A 27,021-nucleotide genomic window follows, 5' to 3' on the forward strand; every position below is an offset into this window, starting at 1 on the left:
ATCATGGAGACCCCGAGGGTTATCTTTCCATAGGACCAGTTCCTTCTCCGGCTCTGCAGGTCCTAGATGTTAGAGTGGGCCAACCCAAGGTCCAGCTGTGGGTTATAAGCCTCAGGTGAGGGGGTGGGGCCAGAGCCAGCAAAGTGCGGGGTGGGGGGAGAAGATCAGCATAGCCTCCGGTGGTAACTGGAGCCTCAGACATCAACACAAACCGTGGCTGCAGTAGGGCGGTGCACCTAGATATGGCGCCTGGCAGCAGCCCAGGCCCCAGATGTCAGCATTGCCCCGCCTTCACCGCAGCCCCAGGTGGCAAGCAGGCTTCCCATATCAACCTACTCCCACCACCTTCTCCTCTTCAGTTCTGCCTCTCCACAGCAAGGAACCACTCCACTTCTCCTTCTCTCCCGTTTCTCCACCACACATTTGCTCATAATGGGACCTACCTGCCTGGCAAGGTGGATGTCTTGCTGGCTGGCCGGTGGGTGGGAGCATCCTCAGCAGCCTAGCCTTCTCATTTAATCATGGGAAACTAATTGCTATTTTCATTAAAATGTAAATGAGTCATCAAACTATGTTTGGAGCTGTCTCCCAGCTTGTAACCTCTCTTGCACATCTGACTTCTGGGCCCAGAACCCAGGCACACACTGGGATCACACCCAGTTCTGGGCATCTTGGAGTTAGTAGCTCTGCACTTGGTGCTGTAGACCTCTACATCTCCATGAGTTCTGGTCACTGAGCCTTGCCTTAGGCCTTTCTATTCCATATTAGTCTCTGCCAATTGCCTTTACACAACCATGTTTCCATTCCTCAGTGTTCTGGAGGGCCCACGTGCTGGTTTGATTTCCTCCTAGGTCACTGACCTTGCTTTGCCGATGGCTGCTCTTAGGCTGCCTGTGGTTGTCTCTCTCTCCCCAACCCTTCTTCTCATAAGGACCCCATCAGACTGGATTAGGATCCACCACAACCTCATTGCAACTGACTGCCTCTTATCTCCACACACAGTCCCATTCCGTGGTTCTGGGGGCTGGGATGTGGGTGCACAGGCTTTGAGACAGACACAGGTTAGCCTCCAACACCACTTCAGCCATTTAGAGTTGCCCCAACTCTCAGGGGAGGAGAATCTTTCCTGTGGAATTTCCAGAGGAGAATGCTTTCTGAAGGTCTAAGACTAAACCACTTCCTCCTTAAACTACTACAGGTCAATCGGTCTCCTCACACCTCAGAGCACACCACACAGCTTCTACCCTCACTTCTACTGTTGTGGTTTGAATGCGAAGTTCCTCCAATCCCCAAGGCTCCAGTGTTAAGAAGACTTAATCCCCAGAGGGTGGCACTATTGAGCAGTGATAGACCAGGGCTCAACCGCATCCAGGGATTAATCCATTGATGGGTTCATAAATGAATGAATGGGCTATTAGGAAGCAGAGTCAAAACAGAGGAAGTGAGTCATTTGTGGATCTTCCTGGAAGCCTCCTCTCTGGCTGCCTCCTAATTATAAGGAGGTGAGCTGCTTTTCTTGGTCACACCCTCCTACCTTGATGTTGCTGTCTTGCCCCGGGCTTGAAAGCAGTGGATCCAGTGTCTGAAACCTTGAGGCCAAATAAACCTTTCTTTAAATTCCACCCCCCCCCAACCAGGCTTTTTGTCATAGCTGCAAAAAGCTGACACTGCTTATTGGTTTGCCCCACATGGCTTGCTCAGCCTGCTTTCTTATACACCCAGGAACCACAAGCACAGGCGTAGGGATGGGCTGGGCCCTCCCACATCAATCATTAATCAAGACTTGGCCACAGGCCAATCAGTAGATGCAATTCTTCAATGGAGGCTCCTCCTCTCAGATGAGTCCAGTTAAGGAAACCAAACCAACCCAAAATACCCAACAAGCACAGCCACCGCGTTTCTTCCGTTCTTTAATAGGGAGGTTGCACTCTCACCTGAGTCTGAGTTGACTCTTGTGACTGCCACAATGATGCTGTTCTACTTAACCCTAAAGAGGCCCGGCAGCCTCTGCCTGTGCCTATTAGAACCCTGAACCTTCCATGAGTTCAGAGCCTAAGCTAGTTTTGTGAACAAGGCGATGAGAAAGACAACATGTATGTCCCAGCCTATAGCTGCTGATGGTCACAAGAGTGTCTCCAGGTGGCACTCAGAATGAGGAATAATAAATTGTTGTTTTAGGAGTGGTTTGTGATACACCAATAAATGAGAGGGAACACTTCTCAATCACCACTCTCTCCAGCTCAGTCATTACATTTAGTTTACTGTAGGGGAATGTGGCACTAACACCTTCGTAGAAGAGAGACGAGGCTTGAATTGAAACAAAAGCTGCAGGGGTGGGGTGGAGTGGGGTAGGGGGCTTGTTGTGATTTGAATGGTGGCACACAACTTCAGTCCCCATACTTGGGAGGCAGATGCACGTAGATCTCTGCGTTCAGGGCCAGCTTGGTCTACAGAATGAGTTCCAGGACAGCCAAGCTTAGGCAGTGAAGGAAACCATGGGAATCGAAAGCTGGTAAAGATGTAATTGAACAAGGTGGTCATGTTCCAGCCCTGCAGGCAGCAGAACTTCCCCAGAGCTGGAATTTCAGGAGTGTGCCTCAGTGTCTGGCTTGAGACTGTCCTTTCCTTGATGTCAATGTTGAGCCAAGTCTTACTTGTGGACTAGACCCTATATGTGAAAGGAAGGAAGGTGAGGAGCCAGGGCTTGCCCTCAAAGTATCCTTAGGGTGATGCTTGTCTTGTTCATCATGGTCCTCCAGCTTGGTAACAGGTGAATTAGCTTTGTTTCACTGAGAATTTTTGTTTGTTTGTTTTAAATTGGGTCTTTCTACACAGCTCCAGCTGTCCCGAAACTCACTCTGTAGGCCAGGCTGGCCTTGAACTCACAGAGCTCCTCTGCCTTATGAGATTAAAGGTGTGCCCGGCCCCATGACTTTTACCCTGTCTAGAACACAGAGCTGAATGGAGGGGACGGGTTCTTGCTCTAGTTTTCCATCCCCCTGATTGTGTGGTACCAGTGAAGCTAATGAATGTGGGGAAGGCCCCATTTCCCCATCTCCCCAGCCAGGGTACTCCCACCCTGTGGCAGCTGTCACTTCTCTGTCACAGGATCATGGCAAGATAACCTTGGGAAAGGAGTTGAAACCCCTAGGAGCTGAGGAGTCATGCAGTAGTAGTATCACTGTCACCAAATGGCCCTCCCCTCTGTCCTGAAGTTCAAGTATTATTTTATTTATTTACTGTTTTGAGACATGGTTTCTCTGTATAACAGCCCTGGCTGCCCTGTAACTCACTCTGTAGAGCAGGCTGACCTTGAACTCAAAGAGAACCACCTGCCTCTGCCTCCAGAGTGCTGGGATCAAAGGCGTGCACCACTGCTGGCCAGCTCAAGTGTTATTTTGTGACATGAAGCACAGTTGGAGGGACACCCACAGGACACTGGGAATTTAGGATTTCAAAGATTTATTTTATCAGTTTTAAGTGGGCACGGGTAGTTATGAGGCATCTGATTCAGGTCCCCTGCAAAGCTGTGCTCTCTCTTCACAACCAAGACCGGTATTTTAGTTCTATACCTAAAACTAGTTATTGATTCTGAGATCTGTAAAGATCAGTGAATGTTCCCTTGCCTCAGTTCCTCAAAGACTCCATCTTAGCACTCTATAGTTGTCTAGAACATTCCTGTCAGCATTTGGCAGGTGCTCTGAGCATTAGGAGACAGCTGCCCAGTCATCTGTGGTTGAGACACATGGGGGCACAGAAATGAACAAAAAATTTAAAACTATCTTCAGACTGCAGTCACATCTGTATGCCATACACTTGGGTTAAAAAAAAAAAAAAAAAAAAAAAAAAAAGACCCTGGAAGTTCTAGGAAGGGAAATTTAAGTCCTCTGTTAGATTTATATTGATATTTAGAAAAATTAATTCAGGCACACTCATGTCAGCAGAACAAGGCACAGATTATTAAATATTGTGGTTTTATCACCCTCAAAGAAGTAGCTCCCAAACATGCTTTTTCTTTTTAAACACAACTGACATAGTAACCATTTTTAAATGTTACATTCAAGTGTCTCTAGACTCAGAAGTGTATTTGAATTGGAATTCACAAACTAGCTGGTGTGCTTGAATGTCTTCATTGGTCTCTTTGTCTGGAACACTGCTACATGGGAAAGAAAATACATTCTTTGGGGAACATAAACCTTGTGTGGAGACTGCAAGAAAGCTACCCAGAAACCATGGTTGCTTTGTAATGGCCATTCTAAAGCCATCGTCTGTTGTTTGGTTACAACTTCTTACTTCATACCAAAAAACTGGAAAGCTAGAATGCGGGCCATGCTGTCCTCTTGATGTCCTCATTTGTCTGAAAATACTGTTACACGTTTGTGACAAGCACTGACTGCCAGGCCCGCTTTTCTGTGTGGTAGGTGGGAGGGAGTGAATGACACCACTTGGAATTTTACGAGGCAACCAGAGTTTGCATTAAGCAACTGCTGGTTTTAGGTGACGCCCGCAAATCATTACTTCCTCCTCTCAGATCTTAATGACTGCCTCAGCTTTTGGTCTTGCCCATTGGAGCAGTCTCTCATCAATCCAATTAACTATCAAGATCAAAAAGCATCCAGGCAGAGCGGGGACTTCTGGGATGAGAAAGGAGCTTAGCAAGTAACAACTGGGGTGGGGGGAAATAGGGGAGGGCAGTAACAAACCTAGAAAGATTTAAAAGGATGTACAGGCAATGGGGAACAGCCATTCAAGAAAGACTATGAAATCTTAGCAGAGTGAGAGTCTGTGGTCTGTGAGCCACACCCTGCCTCCTCCACTGCTCTGGCTTGTGAAGAGTTAACCTGCACCGGGCCCTCACTCCAGCCTCCCCAGCTCCCAGCCTGCTTCAGGAAGCTCTCTTCCAGCAGTGCATGGGGGGGGGGGGCTCTATGCCCACCCACTCCCCTCCAGATGGCACTGGTTGAGAATACGTGGGTCTCTGTTGCCTCCACCCTCAGCCAACACTCGCTGAGAACAAGCTGCCCTCACCCCAGCACACTAGCTAATTCAGGGGAGAGTGAGTCCGTCACAAAGCTACCCATCAGGACCAAGAGCTCAGCTGGAAACAAAGGGGAGAAAGTCAGGCTGAGGCAACAGAGGCCCTGGGGGACAGCAAGAAACAGGCAGTGGGGAAGCTCTGAGAGGAGCAAAATGGCCAGGTGGCCGAAAGTTTGGTAAAAAGAGGGAAAATGTCCTGTGTGCATGCTCAGGGCTGAAAATGTGTGCATGCTCAGGGCTGAAAATGTCCTGTGTGCATGCTCAGGGCTGCACCCCAGTGAGAGAAAGCTAGCTGTGCACATGCTCAGGGCTGCACCCCAGTGAGGGAATGTCCTGTGTGCATGCTCAGGGCTGCACTCCAATGGGGGAAGGCTGTGTGCATGCTCAGGGTTGCACCCCAGTGAAGGAAGGCTGTGTGCATTCTCAGGGCTGCACCCCAGTGAGGGAAGGCTATATGCATGCTCAGGGCTGCACTCATGCAGGAGCTCAGGGTGTGGACTGACCCCAAAGCTTCTCATATCTTAAACAGACCCTGATATAGAGCCCCCTCACTGACTCAATGTCCTTAACTACAACACCTGACCAAATAAATATCAACTGAAAAGCCATTCACTCAGGCCTCCTTGGCTGTTTGACTGTCTACAGGTCTGAGGCTGACCTTCCAAGGGAGACATCAGAAAGGAGGCAATCACATCGATTTAATACATTAGAATTTGAAGCAAACAGATACCCTCAAACCTAGATAACAAGGAAGAGTGAGCATCTAACAGGACAAACTGTAGGAAGCCAATCTAGGACAAGCATTGGAGGAACCAGGATTGTTAATCTTCTACAGAAAGAAGAACAGAGCATGGCCACCCAGAATGCTGGAGTCAAAACAATGTCTGTGATCTTTTGCTATTCTAATAGGAGCCAGCCTCCACCTGAATTTTCTGTAAATCCTGAGCACTGCGTAGGCCCTAATCCCAGGCTTTTTCTCTCAGTGAATGGAACTCATCACCATGAAAGGACCCCATCCACTTTGCATCCTTCATCAATAGACCCATCCTTAGGCTTACTACAAATTCTTCCTGCCTAGGCCATAGCCCTGAAGTTCTAATTTGCCAGTCAGTAGAACTCATTCTTATGGTAAAAGTCTCGGGTACTATGCTGTAGCAGGGTATTTCACAAGGGAATTCCAATGCAGCCATCCCTGAAGCTTTGTTATGAGAACTGTCACATGAGAACCCACCCCCCCCACAGCTTTACTGTGTTAGATGTTAAGAAAATTAAACCACAGGGTAAGACTTTCTAGAAGTTTTGATCTAGTCTGACTGACCAAGTTGTGATGTATCAAGTTTTCATTCTCATCTCTTAGTGGCTCATTTCCCTGCTGGCTGTGATACCTGCTAGGATCCTCAGCAACAAGCTTTGATTAGTAAATGGCTTTTATCAACTGGAAGGGTATTCCATGTCTGGGTTAAAAGAGATGCCAAGGCTGAGAGAATTCTATGGTTAGAAGATGGAGACTGCACACTGCATGGGAAACTGATTTCATAGGACGGTTTTAGCCAAGTCACTATATACACGCCAACCAAAGACAGCCATTTCCACGGGTGGTCCCACTACCTGTAGTAGTCTAGAATAGTACTTGGAATGTTCTTTTGCTAGCAGCAAACAAATAAACAGACAAGCAAGATAGGGCAAATAAACCCAGGATGACACACATGAGAAAAAGCAAACAGTAGAAATTGCCTTTGATGTAGCTAGAAGATAGAAGACATAGTAGCCAAATACCTTAAAATAGTTGTTCAAAGAACAAAGGAAACTATCAGCAGCAGCAGCAGCAGCAGCAATGAACTAAGAAAAACCATGTTCCCAAACCCAAAGGGAGGTGAATGACAATTTCTCATCAAGAGAAGATGCCAGGGGCTAGGGTTATTGATCAATGCCAGAGTTAACCAAGCACACACAATGTCTGTAAGACCAAAATAGGAACAAGAACAACATACCTTGCAAGTTAATGGGAGGTCAAAATAGAAAAAATACACCTTGAAGGTTGAGGGCTCTGTTTGCAGTCAAGATTGCTTGTCCTATCCTAGCTGCACCAGCTTCATCACGTGTGGGTGGGAGGTACGTGGTGGGCAGAAAATACAGCAGGATATATGTTTGCCCCTGTTTGGATCTGATAGGAAATATGATGGCCCTATAATTTTGCCTTTTTAAGCCTCTGCAAAATGTGACTCGTGGCCATTCCCTGGGAACTCCAGAATGGTCCTGGCCAGAACCCATCAATCATCCTGGCCAATATTTAATTAAATTTTGCTTCAAAATTTGGCTCAAAAATTGTGGAACTTGTCTTTCTCTCATGACTCTCAGGTTTAACATTTGGAGTTGCTCAGTATGATGGACCATGCACTGGATCCTTTGCTCCAGGACCTTCGAAGGGTTGAGCTGCCTGGGAAATGTGTACTGCTCCAAGGCATGCCTGCCTTCTGTCCTTTGGACCTCTTGCAATGAACTGCCATACTTGAAAAAGGAGACAGCAAAGCAAGATTTTTATTTTTTTTAATGGAGGTCTTCCTTTGGTAAGACATTTTTCTGCCTGGTTTTTGGATTCTGGTTCTATGAGTCCCTGATCTGGGCAAGTAGGGGTTTTGACAAGGCTTGACAGTACTTCATCTGGGCCAGCAGCTACCACTGTATCAGAAGATTCCTTTGTCTACCCGTTCTGTTATGATGCATAGCTTGTTGGGCACTGGATTCAGCAGCAAGCGCAGAGACCTCCTGGTGAGTCACAGTCTGTTCTGTTCTGTGGGATCCCAATCTGGGACATGGAGGGGTTTCAATGGGACTCCAGCATTTTCCTGTCCAGGGCAAATAGTGAGACATCATCTGCTCGCCTGGTCCTGGTTGGTTGGAAAGTTTTGTCTCTTTTATGTGTATGGATGGATCTGTATTTTCTGGAGTGTCTGTAAGTAAGTTTTGTTGTAAACACAAAGCTGAGACAGAACTGCATCAAACTTGGTTGAATGTATGTGTGTGTGTTCTGCGTTTCTTTCTTTTTTTTTCTTTTTTCTTTTTGGTTTCAAAAATGTATAATTTACAGACAGAGATTCTCTATCCTTACAAAATATCTCTGGTGCAATTCCCTGACATAGTTACTTCTTGGTCTTGGTCCAAAACCGTTTGTATTGTTCAGTGTCAAAACTGTCAATCATCCTCTTCCTCCTTCTTCTGCAGAAGCTGAGCTTCACGTTTCCGGAACCCGGCCTGGCGCTCTTCTGGAGATAGGGCATCTAGGTCTAGGGGCATCGCTAGCATGCGTCGTGGCTCCCGGTATCGGATGCGGATAGTGGAACCATCCTGCTTGACCAACAGCACAGGGTAGAGGCGAGCATAGGCCTGGCGGCGCAGTCGAGTAAGTGAAACCCTGCTGCTGTCAGCTTTCCAAGAGGATGTGTGTAGGTGGCAGGGTGCAGGAAAGCCTGCCCTCACAGCACAGTGCCTCAGTAGGCCAAGAAGGCTGCCCAAAGGCATTGTTTTCTTTAGAGTTGTGGTGGCACGAGGAAATAGTCACTAGCACAGATATAGGACCTGCGGCCGCCACCTTAGCGTTGGAGGGACCTCGTAGACCCGACGTGCAGAATTTTACTCAGTAGGCGGGAAACTGAGGCTATGTCACACTGGCTACGCAGGAACCCGCCTCTGTATTCGATGATCCTTCACCGTGACCCCGTGTTCTGCGTTTCTTAATTGTGTTTTTGCTATTTCTGAGGCTTCCAGGCACCAACCACCACCACTACCATGTCTGCCTTGATGGTCCCGGGCTCAGAATATATCTCTGAACTTTCTGACCACTGGATCCAACTGGATCCAGAGTAACAGGGACTCAAATATTGTCTGGGTGTGGGTAATATTAAAGTTGTTTTATACTGTTCTACTTTATTGAAAAGCTGTCTCTGGGGTTGAGTTAGGGCTCCTCAATTTTCAGACCCTGGCATACTTTTAAAATCTTTATGTCTGGATTAGGGGCTATAACAGGGAGAAGAGAGCAAAGCAGAACAGCCAAAAAGAATATAGGTTTCAGTTAGTTGCCTAAGACTATCATATAAACATTCTGTATCTCAAGATCTGTAAGTTCATTGGGTACTGTTAAAAATCTATAGTATCTGTTACAAGTTAACTTAAAACTCAAAACACAGGATTAATAGTTTAAAATACATGCATAAGTATTTATTTATTTATTTATTTATTGGTTTTTCAAGACAGGGTTTCTCTCGGTAGCTTTAGAGCTTGTTCTAGAACTCCCTTTGTAGACCAGGCTGGTCTAGAACTCAGAGATCTGCCTGCCTCTGCCTCTCAAGTGTTGGGATTATAGGTGTGTGACATCACTGCTCAGCTTGCATAAGTAATCTTAAAGGAACCACATGGCATATTTCCATTTGGGGATATAAGCAACCTGAGGCTTGCTTGAAAAACTGAGTCATAAAAGAAATCATGGTATTCTATAATGCACTGTGATTAAAAGTTTTATTTTGATACTAAAAAGAGCTTCAAAGGCTGTTATTTTTCAAGGCTCAAACTTAATAGTGATAAAGCTATGAAGCCCTAATCTAATAAAAGCTACTAACTTACTATAAACCGTTAGAGAATTAAGAGATGCTAGTTAATGGTCAGTCACCTCATAAAGGATCAAATTCTCTGATATGTCCTTGTAGTCATGTAAATTACAGAAATAAGCCTTATTTAGCATCCTGTAAATATTCTGAGGGTAACTAGAAACAAGCAAAGTTTGCTTAACTCACATATGCTTAATAAATAATGGTCCTCAAACTTGTCAGAGATCTGCTGAATATGGCATTTAAAATATTTAATGGAAAAAAGCTTACCAGAGTAGTGACTCAAAGGACCCCAAGATGATGGGCACAATGACAACATCACCACTGAACAGCACTATCCACTGCCAGAAGCCTGCCCAAACTGTGAACAAGCAGGACACTGGAGAGTTGATTGCTTCACTTTGTGTAGACAAAGGTCAGTCTCTCCCATTCCTCTTCCACAGGAAAATCTCAGAAAATTTCTTAGACATGGGCCTGGTGGTCGAAGATTGATGCTGACCTGGTTCCTCTGCCCCCAAAGCAAAGTCATGGAGACCACAGGAGCCTGGGATGACTACCCAGGTAATGGACTAGTCTCTGTCATTTTAATTGATACATAGCCTATTTGGATTATACTTCCTGCTATAATTTTTCCTTCTCAAATCTGATGACATTGACAGCTAGGCTAATTGTGGCTTTGTCAACTTGGCAGCAACAGGCAACAAGCTCATCTCCCCAAGGCTGCAGCTACCTTGTTAGTTCATTTCAGATGTAAAAAACTAGGCCTTGATTTTCTTTGGAGCTCCTGTTGTGAAAGGCAGACACATTTGCTTTGCTAACAAGTGTTTTCCTGCCAGCCTGGTCCCACAGGGGCACCAACCCCAAATAACAGACAGAGACACTGTATTGGATATAAAGCTGTTGGCTAGTAACTAGTGTTTCTTATTGGCTAGCTCTGTCTTAAATATTAACCCATTTCTATTAATCTAAGTGTTTCCACATGGTCTATATTACTGGAGAGAGAGTCCGGACCTTCTTCTCCCTCAAGTCTCTACATGTTGAATCTCCTCCTCCCTGAATCCTTCTTGCCTCCTAGTCCCTCCTCTCTTGCTTTCCTATTGGCCAACAGTGCTTTATTCATTAACCAATATGAGAAACATATTTACAGAATGACATCTCTCATCATCTCCTCTTTTTTGTCTAAAATAAAAAGAAGGGTCTTAACCTTAACATAGAAAAATATATAACAAAACAGTTATCAAATAAGAACCACAGTTACCAATGTTCAGTCCATTAACATTTAGCAAGATTTAAAGAAATTATTCTATTATCTGTCCTATTTGTGAGTTTAAAGTCCTATATGTAACTTATCTTTAATCTGAACTAAGGAAAACTATAACCATAACTATCTGTCTTCAACTCCATCAAAGACCACAGAAGGATCATATATAAACTCTAGAAATGACAGAGACATCTCCATATCTGGTCAGTTACCTGAAGTTCTTCTGTAACATTCCATCTTCAGCCTATAGGCCATAGTGTGTCTGGAAGACTCCTCAGCAAAGCAGGAAGCTTTAAACTGACCACCTGTGTTGGCAGTTTGTCAGTCACTTTTCTCTGTGTCCTGCAGAATGCCTGGAAGACATTTGTATCCCACTTCTGACACCAGATAGCATGGTTTAATAAGGATGGGTAAAAACAGATAGACTAAATAGATGTTTATTTAGGGAGAAATAACTTACAACAGAGACAGATGAACACCAGCAGGTTCCTGGTCCCAAGGATGTCTCCAGATGCTCTCTGTCCCCATCCTGCAAGCAAGAGAGGGCTCTGGGGCCCCTTCCCCAGACCTAGTTCCCCCAGGTCACATCAGCACTTGTCTCCACCCCCAGTGGGCGGGATCAGTGCCACAGGTGCAGACAAAGTGAATATCTCACTACAAACAGGCTTCATAATAAAGGATAGACTGGCTTCAGGTGTAGCTTTTTACCATTTGATTTAAAAGAACCTGATTTGCAGTGATTGCTTTCAATAATAACCACATGCTTCTCTGGTAAATGATTAGATGGGAGGAAAAGGCTCAAAGTCTATGCAGTTCTGAGAGTCTAAAAATAATTGTTTCACTTCTGCTCTATGCTATTGTTATACTGATTTTCCTATAGATACTTGTATGATATGGATTTAGTACAGATTACAAACAATTACCTAATAAATAAAGCTTGTCTGAAGATCAGAGTGTAAAGGTAACAGACTTTGATAATTCCCCATGGAAGGCCTCACTCTCCCTGGGGAGTGGGTGGGGGGGGGATGGGTTGGGGACTGGGTGGGGGGCATGGGAGGATGGGAAGGAGAGGGAACTGGGATTCAAATGTAAAATAAGATTGTGCCTAATTTAAATAAAAATACTTTTAAAAAAAATAATAAATGCAGCTTAAGGTTAATGTTTTTAAAAAAATAGTGTTCCAATGGAATTTTATAGCTGTAATACCTAGGTTAACAAAAAAGAAAGATTTAAGATAAGCAGCTTGGTCCTACTTTTCAATGCCAGAAGAAATGGAAAAGAATCTCGAAGAAGAAGAAAAAGAAGGAGGAGGAGGAGGAAGAGGAGGAGGAGGAGGAGGAGGAGGAGGAGGAGAAGAAGAAGAAGAAAAGAATAAAGATCAGTGGATCCTCCCCCAGTGCTTCTGCCAGACTTGTATAAGGTCAAATCAGTTACAAATTCAGCATGGGGAGGGGCCAGAGAGATAACTAAGCATGAGTGGTGGCTGCTATGGCACAGGACTCAGGTCCATTCCCCACACTTACATGGCTGCCACCATCTATAACTCCAGGGTCTGAAGATCCAATGCCCCCTTCTGACCTCCCCAGGCACATATATGGTATACTTATTGCGGGCAAATACACATACATGTAAAAGTAAATAAAAAATTGCTTTAAGCTAGCACAGAATGGGGAGAGGGCTCTAGAGGCCTCACCCCTATCTGAGGAACTATTGGCAGCTGACAGCTGCTGGGGGAAGAGTCATTTTTCTATGGGGATATGGCCATTGGTAGGTTTCCCATTCCCCATTCTCCACACTTATGCACATAAGGGCAGCACTAACTGGACTCAGTAATCCAAAATTTAATTGATTAAAAATGACAAAGGAAAACATGGAAAGGAAAACAAAGGGGTGAATGGTGGATACGATCAAGATGCATTCTATACATATATGGAATTTTCAAAGGATAAATACATTTGTTTAAGTTATAACTTTCAGTTGTTGGTTCTAGCTCTTCTCACTGAAACAAAACAAAACAAAACCATATGTTTAGAAAAATCAGAAGGGAGATTAACAGAGTAAAGAGTAGAAAAACAAATTACAAAAGTCAATGAGACCAAAAGCTGACAAAGCAAGAATAACCAAGGAAAACAGACAAAATATATAGTATTGGAAAGAAAGAAAGATGAGCTATAGCTACAGGCCTTACAGAACTACAAAAGACTCTGAGGGAAGGAAGCCTGTGATGCACCGGAAGCCAAAATCTTGATAATTTAAATGATATGTACAAATTCCCCCAGAAAGTTACAGAAGTAGGAAATCTGAGTAGACCTGCATCAAGCAAAGAGGTCAATTTAGTCATTTAGAAACATTCCCTGGAAGAAAACCCACATTCAATTGCTTTCATAGGCCAATCCTGCCAAACATTTACAGACAAAATAAAAGCAATTCTTGACAAATTCTTCCAGAAATAGAAGAGGAAACCTATTGCAGCTCATTTTCTAAAGCCAAGATTATTCTGATACCAAAACAAGACAGTTGTCTTTAAGAAGCTTAGCGACTAATATTTTTTATGAACATAAGTAGAAGTTTTCAGCAAAATACTAGCAAACAAAATGCAGCAACACATTAAAGAAGATTATACACCCAGTCAAGTTAGGTTTATATCAGAAACATGAGGAAAGTTCATAACCAGAAGTCAACATCAAGCGGGCATGAGAGCTCATGCCTGCAATCTTAGCATTTAGCACTCCTATGGTTGAGACAGAAGGATCACTGCAAGTCTCAGGCCAGCCTGAGCCACACAGGGCATTTTGTGCTAGTATTGGCTACAGAGTATGGTCTTAGGGAGGGGATGAAAGAATATGGTATGCACTATTAATAGAATACAACATATGTACTAAAAAGGAGGAGCTAAAAACAATCTTGATTTAACTGATGACATAATATTGAACATAGAAAATCTGGAGGAATCCACTTTAGAACTAATGAATTAGCTTATCGAGTTTATGGGACATATGATGGATAAGCAGAAATGAACTTCATACACTAAAAATTCATAGAAATAATTTCATTGACAATAGCACCAACATGAATAAAATAGGCATAAATTCAACAAAAACCCATAACAACTACACAAGAAAACAGAGAATATGAAAAGAAATTGATGCTGACCTGCACTAATGTATCAGGAGGGATGACATGCATTAGTCAATCAGAAGGGTCTAAATCATGGTCTGGAGGTTCAGTGTCATTAGAGGGCCAATACTCCTCAAGTCATTTTGCAAATTAAATGCAAAATGTCAGCATAATTTTATAGGCTGATCCTAAAATGCATACGGAATAGAAAGGATCCAGAATAAGTAAACACGACCTTAGAAAAGATTAAAGTCAAGAGAACTTGTCTTTCTGGACTTTAAAACTTCCTCCAGATCCACGATATTAAAATCAGAAGCACTAACAGAGCCATGATCACAAATGCCAATGGAACAGAACTGAGACTCCAGAGATGAGTCTCCATGTTTATATCAGGAGACTTATCAGTAAGGGTGCCAATAGCATTCAGTACCCATACCAAACCATTATCTGTAACAATACCACAGGTGAGGTATATTTTAACAAAAAGATTTACTCTGCTTGACAGTTCTAAAATTTCATGGTTGAGGGTTCCATCTTGTCATGGCCTTCTTGTTGGAAGAGTCCAGAGAGGCTGTGCAGCAGGCATCACACAGCAAGCGATCTCTCCCTCTTGTTATGAAGCCCCTGGAATTGAATCATGGGGGCCCACCCTGAGTACTCCATCTAACCCTAGTCAGCTCCAAAAGGCCCCACCTCTAGACAACACAGATCAAGTTTCTATTTTCTTATTACCCTCACTGAGGACTAGATTTACACTCATGAACCCTTGAGGAACACACACCATATCCAGTAACATTCTTCTCCCAGTCCCCATGGCTCATTCCCTTCTCATTAAGATAATCTATGTCTCTAAAGACCAAAGTCATAGCTTGTTCTATATTTCAAACATATAATGTCTCATTTGAGACCCAAGGCAACTTCCTTGCAGTCAGGAGCCTAGTATGTTAAAATAAGTTATCTATTTCCAATGAACATTGGTGTGACAGGCAAAGGCATACATTCCCATTCCAAAATGGAAGGGAATACAAGAAAAGGAGTAAGGGTCTTTTAAAAAGACATGACCATAGATCTAAAGTCCATGTTGAGCATCCATGCACACTGAAGTGAGAGATGGTACCCCAGGCCTAAGCATGTCTCCTTCCTATGGTTTTGGTAGTTGCAGCCACATGGTTATTCTTTTAGGATGCACACTGATCTGTGTGCCTTTTCAAGGCTGGCATGACAACCTGCTGTTTGCTTTGCCTTTCCAAAGTCCCCACTAAGGGTCTACTAGGCATTGCCTCACAGGGGATTCTCCAGAGGGCTTGGCACCCTATGGAATGCTTCTACCTAACTTCCCAGACCTTTCTTTGAAATCTTGGTGGAAGCCATTACGACTGCATAACTGCTGGATTTTGTGCACCTGAAGAACCAGGTTTGGATGGACACTGAGGTCTGCCATTGTCACAAGCCACTTAAACATGGCTACAATGCCACTGAGCCCCTCAGCAGGAACAAAGTCAGATTCAGAGGCAATACCTGTTTCTTGTCTAGGACACAGTAATGGAGAAAGAAACTTGCTATAAGTTAAGTGCTGTTGGAACACCTGTGTGTGCTGATATAAAACAGCATATTTGATGGCCTACAGTGTGCCTGTGCAAATGGGTTGACAACATGAATGTAGAAGTGAGAACCATCAGCATGATGAAGGCTGGGTTGCCATTTGTTCACATCAAATATTATGGAGAAGAACTCATGCCCTGGCTTCCTTACTTAGAGGGGAGGGGGTAAGAAAGAGAGAGCAGGGGGACTTTGTGCGAGTTTCCATTGAGTGGTGGATTTTTAGATACGACACCAAAAGTGTGGGCATCAAAAGGAAAAGCAGATAAATTGGGTCTCCTAAATTTTTAAAAAATGTTCAAAGAAAGATATTATCAACACAGTGGCATGGTAAATCTCCTGGGTAGATGAAACATTGACAAATCATATATCTGATGCAAGACTTAGACAAGAACCTGTCAATAGCTCTTGCAATTCAATAGTTATTTTTAAAAGGGCAAAGTATTTGAACATTTCCCCATATTAGATAGAAAATGGCCTATAAGCCCATGGAAACATGCTACACATGACCAATCATTAGAAAATGTAAATGAAACCCACAGCAAAGGCCTGGTGTGGTGAACACACCTTTAATTCCAGAACTCTAGAGGCAGAGGAAGGTGCATCTCTGTAAGTATAAGGTTAGCCTGACCTACACAGAGAGTTCCAGACAGCCAGAGCTACTTGGTGAGACTCTACCTTAAAAACAACTGAACACAAATAAAACAGTGAGACAGCATTCCATATACACTAGGATAGCCACAGACACAAACAAAATGTGTAGACATTAGCCCCCAAACCTCAGGCTAATGAAACTATTGGTAAGAAAATGGCAAGGTCTAGAACCACACACATTGCTTATAAAAGACTAAAATGGCACCATGACTATGGAAAATCGTTTGGTGGGCTTTAAAACTTAAATATTGAACTACCTCTGACCCATGAACTCCATTTATATGCATGTAACCAAGATAAAATATATACTGCAGAATGGGCACAATTAAAAATGTGTATCTGCACAGAACTTGTCCAGGAATGCTTTGGAAGCATTATTCATGATAACCAAAGTGCTGGAACAACTTAAGTGTTTTATATCCTATGAATGGATAAATGAATGCATTATACCTGAATAATGGAGAATTATTTGGCAATACAAAGGAATAAATTGTAAGCAACTATTAATTCTTCCTGGTAGGTAACCTTAAAAACAACCACGTGCCACTTCAGTGCCTTTCTAGCAATTTACAGAAAAGATCAAACAAGGGACCTTTGGTGCCAGTGGGAGGAATTGGAGTCAATGATATGGAATACTGGTGTTTTTGTTTTTTAAGTTATTCTAAAGGTTGGCGTGATGAGTAATCAACTCTATGAAGGAACTAAAAAACTGAGTTCATGCCTTAAATTAATTGCATGTTAATTCTGTCTTAATAATAATACTTTAAAAAACATTGTTTCCTTAATGAAGGAAAAAAATTGTCAGTCTGAAGTATTTTAAAAATCTTAATTCCTTTTCTTCAAAAAGCACTCATACTAATGTAAGAAAATTATCCTTTCAGAATAATTGTACGAAGGCAAAGATGACTAGCGCACTTTTCCAGACACATAAGCCTGCAAAGCAGTGGGAACAGGTGGCATGAATTTAGTCCCATTGACAGCTACCAGCCTGACTGCAGAGAGGCTTTCTGGAAATCAGTACAGTTTTTAAAATTTCATATTTGTTTAAAAAGAAGACAATTACTAAAAAGCCAGGGTTTATATATGGAGAGATCATTTTACATGACCAGCTTTTGTCTGAAATGGAATCTCAGCTAAAGCTTCTGGCAGATCCCCCACCCTTCGGGATGTAAAAGTTTTATGTACATGGTTTTTAGAAAAAGAGAAACTTCTCTATAAACATGATCTGCTCCCATCCCTTGCAGAGGCTGATTGCATCCACATTGTTAAGCAGATGGTGGCTGAGGATACTCACAAAAAGCAAACACATTTTAATTTCCTTTATTAAACCGAGGTAGGGAGGTCATCTTGAGATGATTAAATTAGAGACCTTAAATAACTCCTTCCTTAGGAAACTTGTGGCCAAACCACAGAGCTATTTATTCTGTGACAATAGAAACCACACAGTCACAGGAAATGGAAGAGTCGGATTTTCTTCAGTAACAGCAGCAAGGGTGCCCACATAGAGCACCATCAGCCTCCTGCTCTATAGATGGCCCCCATAAGACACCTATTGCCACAGGCTTAAGTGTGCACTCACAAGATGCAGATGGCCTCAACTCAGCACACTTAGCATATTCTTAGGTTACACCTAAGAATAGCATTGTCGTGTCCTCCACACACCTGCAATTCTCCCTCAGGGTAAAGATGCCCTGTATTTTTAACAGGCATCGACCATTTATTACCATCTTCTTGCTTGCTTCTGGGAAGTAGACATTTTTGTATCAGGACAAAGAGTGAGTCTTTTGGAACCATTGAATGGAATATTGGCTTTATTTCTTCATTCCTGGAATAAAAAGGAGTCTAACTATGGTCCTTCCTTTCCACATGTGGGAACAGTGTAGCACCTCCCCCCCAGCTTCACTCAGTTTATTGATACAACTGTGGGTGAAGCTGGGGCTGATGAATCTATCCAAGCCAGACTGACCTGTAGGTAATGAGTGGGTTCACAAAGCCATGACATGGAGGAACCTGACCCCAGTCGTCCAAGAGAAAACATTCTAGAGGTTAGGGAATTAAGGCTCAGATGTCCAGCACTGCCAGTCATGCAGTGTTGGGGGAGGGGTTTGATAAGAATTGATGAGTTAAAGGAAAAGCATGGTAATAACTGTACCATTGCAGAAGCAGAGACTTTAGTAGCAGGCATAGTGTTTAAGTCCAGTCTCACAAACACTAAAGAGACCCAATTAGTTTAAAACAAAAACCAAAAAAACTCCAAACAACTCTGAAGTCAAGTGTAGGGCATGGATGTAGAGATGTAGGTTATACGACAAGCACTTGGCCAGCCTTACCTACATTGAATTTGAAGAGGGTTTGAAGAATTGAGAACCCATCTTGATAACCAAAACACTGTCATATCGCGGTTAAATAAGGATCAGGATAAACAAATAGGCCGAATAGATGTTTATTCAGGGAGAAATAACTTACAACCTAGACAGATGAACACCAGGAAATTCAACCCGATGCTCTCCTGTTCGAGTCACACCAGCAAGAGCCCTCCACAGGTCACTTCCGCCCATGGCTCCACCCCCTCCAATGGGCGTGGTCAGTGCCACAGAAGGACTATCTCACTACACCGTCATCTTTCAGTCTGGAAAGAGAATATGTTACAGAGCTTCTTTCAGCACTCACCTCTATCCTATGGCTCTCTGGGTAACAGGACCTGCCATGCCCTGGCTGAGAGGCAGAGTCTAGGCCATTGAACCCAGCCAGACCTTCACAGCTGCTGTGACAGCAAGAGTGATGTGAATTATGTGGTTTTGGAGGTCACGAAGGCAAGATGGCTTTGATTATATTTTGATTTGATTTGATTGTTTGACTATGTCTTTGCTTTTTTCTCTCTAGGTCACTGCCCGTCAATGAGCTACCAACCTTCCTGTCATAAGGAAGCCCGCATAGTCAGTGGCTGGGGTATTACTAGCATCACCTACCTGCCAGTTGCGGGTATGATCGGATATCCTAATAACTGCAGCCTGCAGACTACCAGATATCCAGTCAGGAGAGAGGGATGAGAACAAGCTAGCTTCTCTTCACACAGAACCCCAATGTCTATGATACTTGAGTTGGAAAACATTGCCATGCAGAAATTAATAACAAATACAAGAATTATCCACACTTCTTCCTGGCAGAAAGACACAAGGCACAGGAGACTAAAGATATCATAGGATCCACAATGACAGTTGTGCAATATAAAATGTATGATCTTTATGGCTTGGGACATTTTATAAAAATGATTTGGTTGCGTCTTTGAGCTAGGTATCCCAGGATGCAAGACAGGAATGGATCTAGGTACATACCAAATTAATGACATGATTAGTCATCCATTATGACTAATGAATGATTTGGCATTCAACAAATGCCTATCATATTCTGAACATATTAATAAAATACAACAGAAAACTGTGTCTGGTCTAGTTTGTTTAAGCTCAAATCCTGCCTCTAACATTTTATAGTTGTGTGATTTGGGGCAAGTTATTTAATCTTCTGCTCCTGATTTCTTTGTCTGTGAAGAGAGACAACATTCATGTCTGCTTCACAGATTTTTGTCAAGTATGGGATATTTAGATCAGGGTCTGGAACAAAGTGTATTATTCCGTCTCATCCTATTCAATTATTCGGTTCTGTTCTGTTCAGTTCTGTTCCGTTCTGTTCCATTCCATTCTGTTCTTTTCTATTGCATTGTATTCTATTATGATTGTGTGTGTGTGTGTGTGTGTGTATGTGTATGTGTGTGTGTGTGTGTGTGTGTGATGTATACATGTGTGTGTGATGCCATGCATACCAATGCTGCGTGTGTGGAGGTCAGAGGACAGCTCTCAGGAGTTGGCCCTGTCCTTTCCACCTTTACTTGGGTTTTGGGAACTGGACTCAGGTCTCTGGGCTTGATGCAGCAAGGACTTTAACCTTCTGGATCACCTTTCCAGCCTCTGTTTGAGTTAGTTTCCTCTGTACTAATTATTGTTACCATTATTATTAGTTGTGTATGTTACTGGAAACTAAACTCAGAACTCTGCATGACAGGCAAATGTCCTGCCACAGAGCTAATCTCCCAGCTTTAGCTTTCTTCTTAAAATAAGATCCAAAGCAAAGGTGGCAATGTGCTAACATTCGTTAAATCCAGGTGGCAATTATATCCTGTATCACTGATACTTTGCTGTAATTTTAAAATAATACTAAAATGAAAATACACATAAAAAACTGTGGTATCCATCGATGCTAGTGCACCCATTAGGGAAGCAGAAGAGTAACCTTCCTGGGGAACAACTATTTGAGCCTGCAGCACCTGCATCCCTCTTAGGGAGAGACTATTGTTGGCATGAGAACAGCTAGACAAATTGCTTCAGCTTGAGGTGGAGGGTGTGGCCTTGAGCTTGGTGCTGGCAGAGTTCCAGCCTTAAGATGCAGCCTGCTGAGGCTGCTTTGTGTGGGAAACAGAGGGAGGAGGGGAGATGTGAGGCCAGAGACAGAAATACTGCAGGAAGTCTGCCTTTGCATGGTTGAAGGGTGTGTGGCAGAACGTGCAGGACAGCTAGTTCTAGACAAGGGTGGACCTGAAGAGCTTGTTTCTGGGAGAGCAAGCATTCCAGAGAAGTTCATTCGGGACAGCAGTTCAGTCATTGTGGGCAGGGGGCATGATGCATGCTTCAGGGTATCCACCTTCCAATAGCCTTCCAGTCTGGGCCCCAGGACTGCCCTTTACCTTTCCCAAGGTTTGCCAAAGCCTTGCTTTCTACAGCAGCTCCCAGCCATGGGCTTGGTACAGATGGTGCCACCGGGTCTATTGCCAGGAGACTGGCGCTCCTCTGACAGCGACAGTGCTTCAAACAGTGACTTGCAAACTCTCCTTAGACCCCAGAGTAGCTTGAGTTGTGTGTATTTGTTTTCATACTAAAAGGAAGAAGGGGAAAGGCTGTGCTATGGCATCCAGTCCTTTTATCGGGAAGGCTATGTGGTCCCTGTGCCCTCCGTAAATTGCTGTCTATCAGCCAACTAGAGTTAGCTGGTTAACCAGATTACCTTTCCTGAATATCTTAACTGTACCATGAGGCAGACCTGACATGGGTGTGCTGCAGTCTCAGCATTAGGGAAGCTGAGGCAGGAGAATGACAGGCAAGCCTGGGACACACACAGTTACATAAAGTGAGATCTGTGTCAATAAATATAAAACAACAGAGAGAAAGGGAGAGACAGAGACAGACAGACAGACAGAGAGGGGGAGAGAACCCATGCATGTTACACACTAAAATGAACTGTTTCCAGGAGATTATTAGTTATGTTGGCTACAGAGGGGCAGTCACCAGCACTTGGGAGGCTGAGGCAGGAGGACCAGGGCTATAGAGTGAGTTCAAGGTTAGCATGGGAAGCTTAATAAGACCCTATCTCAAAATACAAACATTTTTGAAAGGAACGGGAATGAAGCTCAGTAGTGAAGCTCCTCAGTGCCTAGCACGTGTGACACTGGGGTCGATCGATAGCAGGAGAGAGAAGGGGGAGGAGGGATTTGAACATGGAAAGGACTGAGCTTCCTCCAGCCCTGGCAACACTAATAAGGCCTTTTGCCACCTAGCTGCCAGCTCAGCAGCTTAGGAAGTAGAGAAGGACATGTGAATTTCATCAGCCCCTGGGAGAAATCCCCACGCTAAGTCGTGACTTAGAAGGCTCATTAGCCTTTTTATTATTGAGTAGAAACAGTCCAGAAAACTATCAAAAGGCCTTTGGACCTGGAAAAAAGGCTTTGGCAAACATCAAGATCCTAGGAGATTTTAGAATGTGTCTTTTTTAAGGAATTTGTAACTGGTAGGATTTATCCTACCCACATGCCAGCAAGAACAGGCTTTTGAAACACAAACTGTTCTTCAGAAAATATAATTCTGGATTCCACAAATATTTGCTGAGAAACTTCCACATGCCCCATATTGGACTAAGATGTGCTTGAGCCACAAAGACTCGGTCTCTGTCCTCAGGAGTCCTGCTTTTGAGAGAGAACAGACAAGCCAAGAAATAGCTCCAGTAATGTGAAGGGCATTATGGGGGGGTGGTGGTGCTAGAACTGTGCTGGATTGCCATTATGCGCTGTTATGGCATTTTCCAGAAAACGACAGAAAGAAATAGGTAGCAAGACTGCAAGATCCGGCAACTGTCCTGCTGTGCCATATATAGGCGGGGAGAAAACTGAGGTGTGACATTCTGTCTGTGAATGGACTGGCACAGATCAGACAGAAGCAGAAAACCGTTGGCAGGGGACAGCAGCGGGACTTCAGAGATGTCAGTGAAGCTTCTAAGATGTCAACTGGTTCCGTGAACAAGGCCAATGCATGTGCTGCTGCTGTGGGAATTAGTTCTGCTTCTACCATGTGGGTCCCGGGATCCAACTCAGGTTGTCAGGCTTGGTAGCAAGCACATTACTAGCTGCATCATCTGGGTGGTCCCTCCCTTCACATTCTTCACAGCCTTCCTGTGTCTGCACAGAGAAATGTCCCTAGCCTCCGATCCCTCACCTCAATGCACATCCCTGAAGTCACCCCTAAAACATCCTGTTAACTATCCTAGCCACCAGCAACTCTTTGTGGTTCCTCCTCCAAGAGTCACAAGGCAGACCCGGTCCTTCAAAGGCTTGCCTGAATTTCTATTGGCCAAAGCTAGTCACATGGCCTCAGGATATAAACCCCAAGAGTACAGATCAGTAATGTACTCCCTCTATTCCTTACAGTTCTACAACCTCCCAATAGTAAAGTGAAATTATGAATTCAACAAGGGATTGGTTCAGAGCCCTCAGAACGTACTCATCTCTGGACCCACCCTCATGCACACACTCAGAGGTGAGCTTCACTAGTCTCCTGGATATCGCTCATCCAATCAAGTGGACAGTCCAGATCAACTATTTATGGCCCTTTGGCGAAGAGGCCTGGACCACCATCCAGTAATAAGTGTCAGTCGATGCCTGTCTCTGAAAAGCTTATTTTATCACGGATGCCACTGGGGACCAGCTGAGGAGAATAGCATCAGGAGTGGACAGTCTGAACATCCCTGGTGCTGCAAGGAGTTTTCGGTGTGTGTTAACTTAGACTCACGTAGTACACATGTAATTTTTTAAGTAATTTCCCCCACATCTTCATTGAGATACTTCATTGAGATATCTACCCATTTTAACCATATAATTTGGTTACTTTAAACAAATATATCCAGTTAAATAAACATCACTACAACATTGTTTTAAACCACTGCTGTTCCCTAAAGCTTCTCGTTTCCCCTGCAATACATGGTCAATCTCCATTCCCGCTTTACTTTTGCTCCCTGATGCTGCCTCCTCAGGAATTTTGTGCTGGAAAGTGGGTCAAATGTAAACTTTGTGTCTGGCTTCTTTTTTCCCCACTAGTATTTACAGTATATTAGATTTTATTATGGCATTTCCAAACATTTATTTGTATTGATTCCCCCTTCCTGTGCTCACCCACCCACCCACCCCATAGCCTCCTTTTCATGTGCCAAGTGTCCTAGAGCCACTCACCTTCCTTAAAACATCGCTTTACCCTGTGCTCTCCTTTCTAGCTCTCTAACCTATGCCCACACTCATCCCCATAAATATATACACATATGTAAAAAACATATATATAAAACTTTATAAGTTAGGGTCTGCATGTGAGAAAGAACATGTGATTTCTGTTTAACCAAGCTGAATGAAGCACTTTCTGTTACATTCATTTTCCTGTAAGTTTCATTTATCTTTTCAGCTGAATACAATTCCATTATATACATACATACATACATACAATCATACACACACATACAGACATACATACAACCACACACACATACAGACATACATACAATCACACACGCACACATACAGACATACATACAATCATACACACACATACAGACATACATACAATCATACACACACATACAGACATACATACAATCATACACACATCACATACATACATACAATCATACATACACACATCACATACATACATATATACAATCACACACATACAGACATACATACAATCACACACACATACAGACACACATACAATCACACACACACACATACAGACATACATACAATCATACACACACACACACAGAGCACAGTTTCATTATCCATTCATCTGCAGATGGACATCTAGGCTGGTTCCGTTCTGTTTCTGTTGTGAACAGAGCAGTGTGATGACTGTGGAAGTACAAGTATTTCTGTGGCAGGATATGCAGTCGCTTGGAAATGCTCAGAAGTGGCATGTCTGGGTCATGTGGCTTTAATTTTGTGAGACACTTCCAGACTGCATGCTGTAATAGCTGCACTTGGCTACACTCCCACAGTAGCGAATAAGGGTTCATTTTTCCTGTACCCTCAATGGCGCTTCTTATTGTCTCCTTTTTTCTTGATAATAAGCAATCTGACTGGAGTGAAATGGAATTTTGCTTTACAGCTAAGGATGTAGAACACATTTTTAAAGTTCTTATAGGTCATTTGTGTTTCTTATTTTCATAGCTATTATATACACCAATAATGAATTTATTGAGAAGGAAATAATAAGAAAGAGCACACAACCCATAATACCTCCAAAAATAGACAAATAAATAAAGCACATAGAACTAAACTCAACCAAGGAAGCAGAATATCTCTACATTGAAAACTTCCACACCCTGAAAGACAAGTTAAAGATGGAGGGAGGTGATGGAAAACACTCATCTCCCGAATAAAGAGAATTGATATTGTAAAAATGGCTGTATTACCAAATGTAGCCCACAGATTCAGTGCAATCCCTAACAAAATACCAAAGAGCTAGAAAAGTTAGTCCAAAAATTCATATGGAAACACAAAAGATCCTAAATAGCTAAAGTAATCCTTAGAAGAAACAGCCTCACTGGAAATATCATAATATAATATCATAACACAGATGTGAGATATAGTGACAGAGACAGCACTGTGATGGTACAAACACAGACACATGAAGCCATGGAATAGGATAGAGGACCAGGACATGAACCCACCTAATTTTTGACAAAGATGTCAACAACACACTAGAAAAACAGTCTATTTAGTAAACAGCACTGGCAAAACTGGATGTTACCCTACCTGTAGAAGAATGAAATTAGATCAAAATCTCTTGCTTTGTTTCTAAGGTTCATTCACACTGTTGCTTATCTCAATAGCTTGCTTCTTTGTACCGGCCATCACCTATATTATTAAATATGTTTTCAACACATCCCGACCCTTGTTATTGAAAAGAAGCTGGTTGGGGTCCAGAGTGTTGAAAGTGAAGAGTAACTAAGTGGCTCACTCCTGCATTCCTGTCCTTGGGACACTGAGAGTTGGAGGCAATCTGCAGCTACGTGAGTTGCAGGATATGCTCGGTCTTAAGACTGAGACCCTGCCTCAGAACAATAAATAAGTAAATTCATAAGAAAAAAAAAAGATTGCAGGTTTGGGGAGGTGACTCCAAGTCAGATCCCCAACACCTGAGTACAAACTTGGACACAGTTTGTGTGTGTGTGTGTGTGTGTGCATCTATATCCTGGGGTTGGGGAGGCAGAGACAGGAAGATCCCTGGCCAGTCAGTCCAGGTTCAGTGAAGGACCATGTCTCAAAAAATAAGCTGCAGGGTGGTTGAGAGAGACACCTGATGATGATCTCTGGCTTCCACATGCATGGACACACACACACATGTTCACACACACACACAAAACAGACACCCACACACACTCCCACACGCACACATATACATGCTCACACACATACTTACAAACACACATACCACACATGCACACAAATTCCCACACATGCATAAAATACTATACACATATCCCACACACATGCACAGGTACACACACATGCACACACATGCTTATACACACAAACACATCACACACACACACATGCTCACAATACTACACACACAAATACTCACAAACCATATACATGCATGAACATTCTCACACACATGCCACATATGCATATGCATACACACACACACACACACACAATACTACACACACAAATACTCACAAACCATATACATGCATGAACATTCTCACACACATGCCACATATGCACACACACACACACACACACACACACACACACACACACCATGATACACAAGTGAGTTAGCTTGGAAATATGATTTTTGGTAGATGACTTACTACTGATGTTAGTTCTTGGGTAACTAAATTGGAAATTTGCTTGTAGCAGTTTTTCATGAGCCAAGGAGTGGAGTAGGCAAGAAGTGCTTCAATTAGGTCACATTTAACACTTTGAAGGATTCACATATGGACCAACCACTTTTCTTGTGGAACTTTCTGCCAGTCTCACTCAGGGGTGTTTGTCCAATTGTAGTGAGTGTGACTTGGGAGGGCAGGGCCTAAGCCAGGACAGAGCCAGGCAGCATAGAGTCCATGAAAACAAGTCCTTATTTCTGCAAGGGCTTTCCAAGCTGTGAGGGCACTGTCCCACATTTCCAATCCTGTGCGTGTCTTGTTCTGTGTGGTGACTCTCCACCCTGTGCATCTCTTGTTTCTTGTTCTGTGTGGTAACCACATCTGAGCTGTCTCCTAACTCAGCCCTCAATGCCTCCTCCAGTTTCTGGATCTCATACTTCTGCCCTTGGCCTGGCCCTTTTGTGCAGACTGAGCAACAGGCTCAATTCCTCTGTCCACGATTTGTGTAGCATCCCTCTATCCCTTGCTATTCCCAGCTTCCCCCTC

The 27,021-nt window shown here is 43.3% G+C and overlaps 1 pseudogene; it reads right to left on the minus strand.

The window, feature by feature from the left end:
* Positions 1–8,153: 8,153 nt before the first annotated feature.
* Positions 8,154–8,557, minus strand: LOC127238249 (39S ribosomal protein L55, mitochondrial-like; annotated as a pseudogene).
* Between the last annotated feature and the right edge of the window lie 18,464 nt (positions 8,558–27,021).

This window comes from Phodopus roborovskii, unplaced genomic scaffold, assembly GCF_943737965.1.
Source record: "Phodopus roborovskii unplaced genomic scaffold, PHOROB, whole genome shotgun sequence".
In the NCBI taxonomy this organism is placed as follows: domain Eukaryota; kingdom Metazoa; phylum Chordata; class Mammalia; order Rodentia; family Cricetidae; genus Phodopus; species Phodopus roborovskii.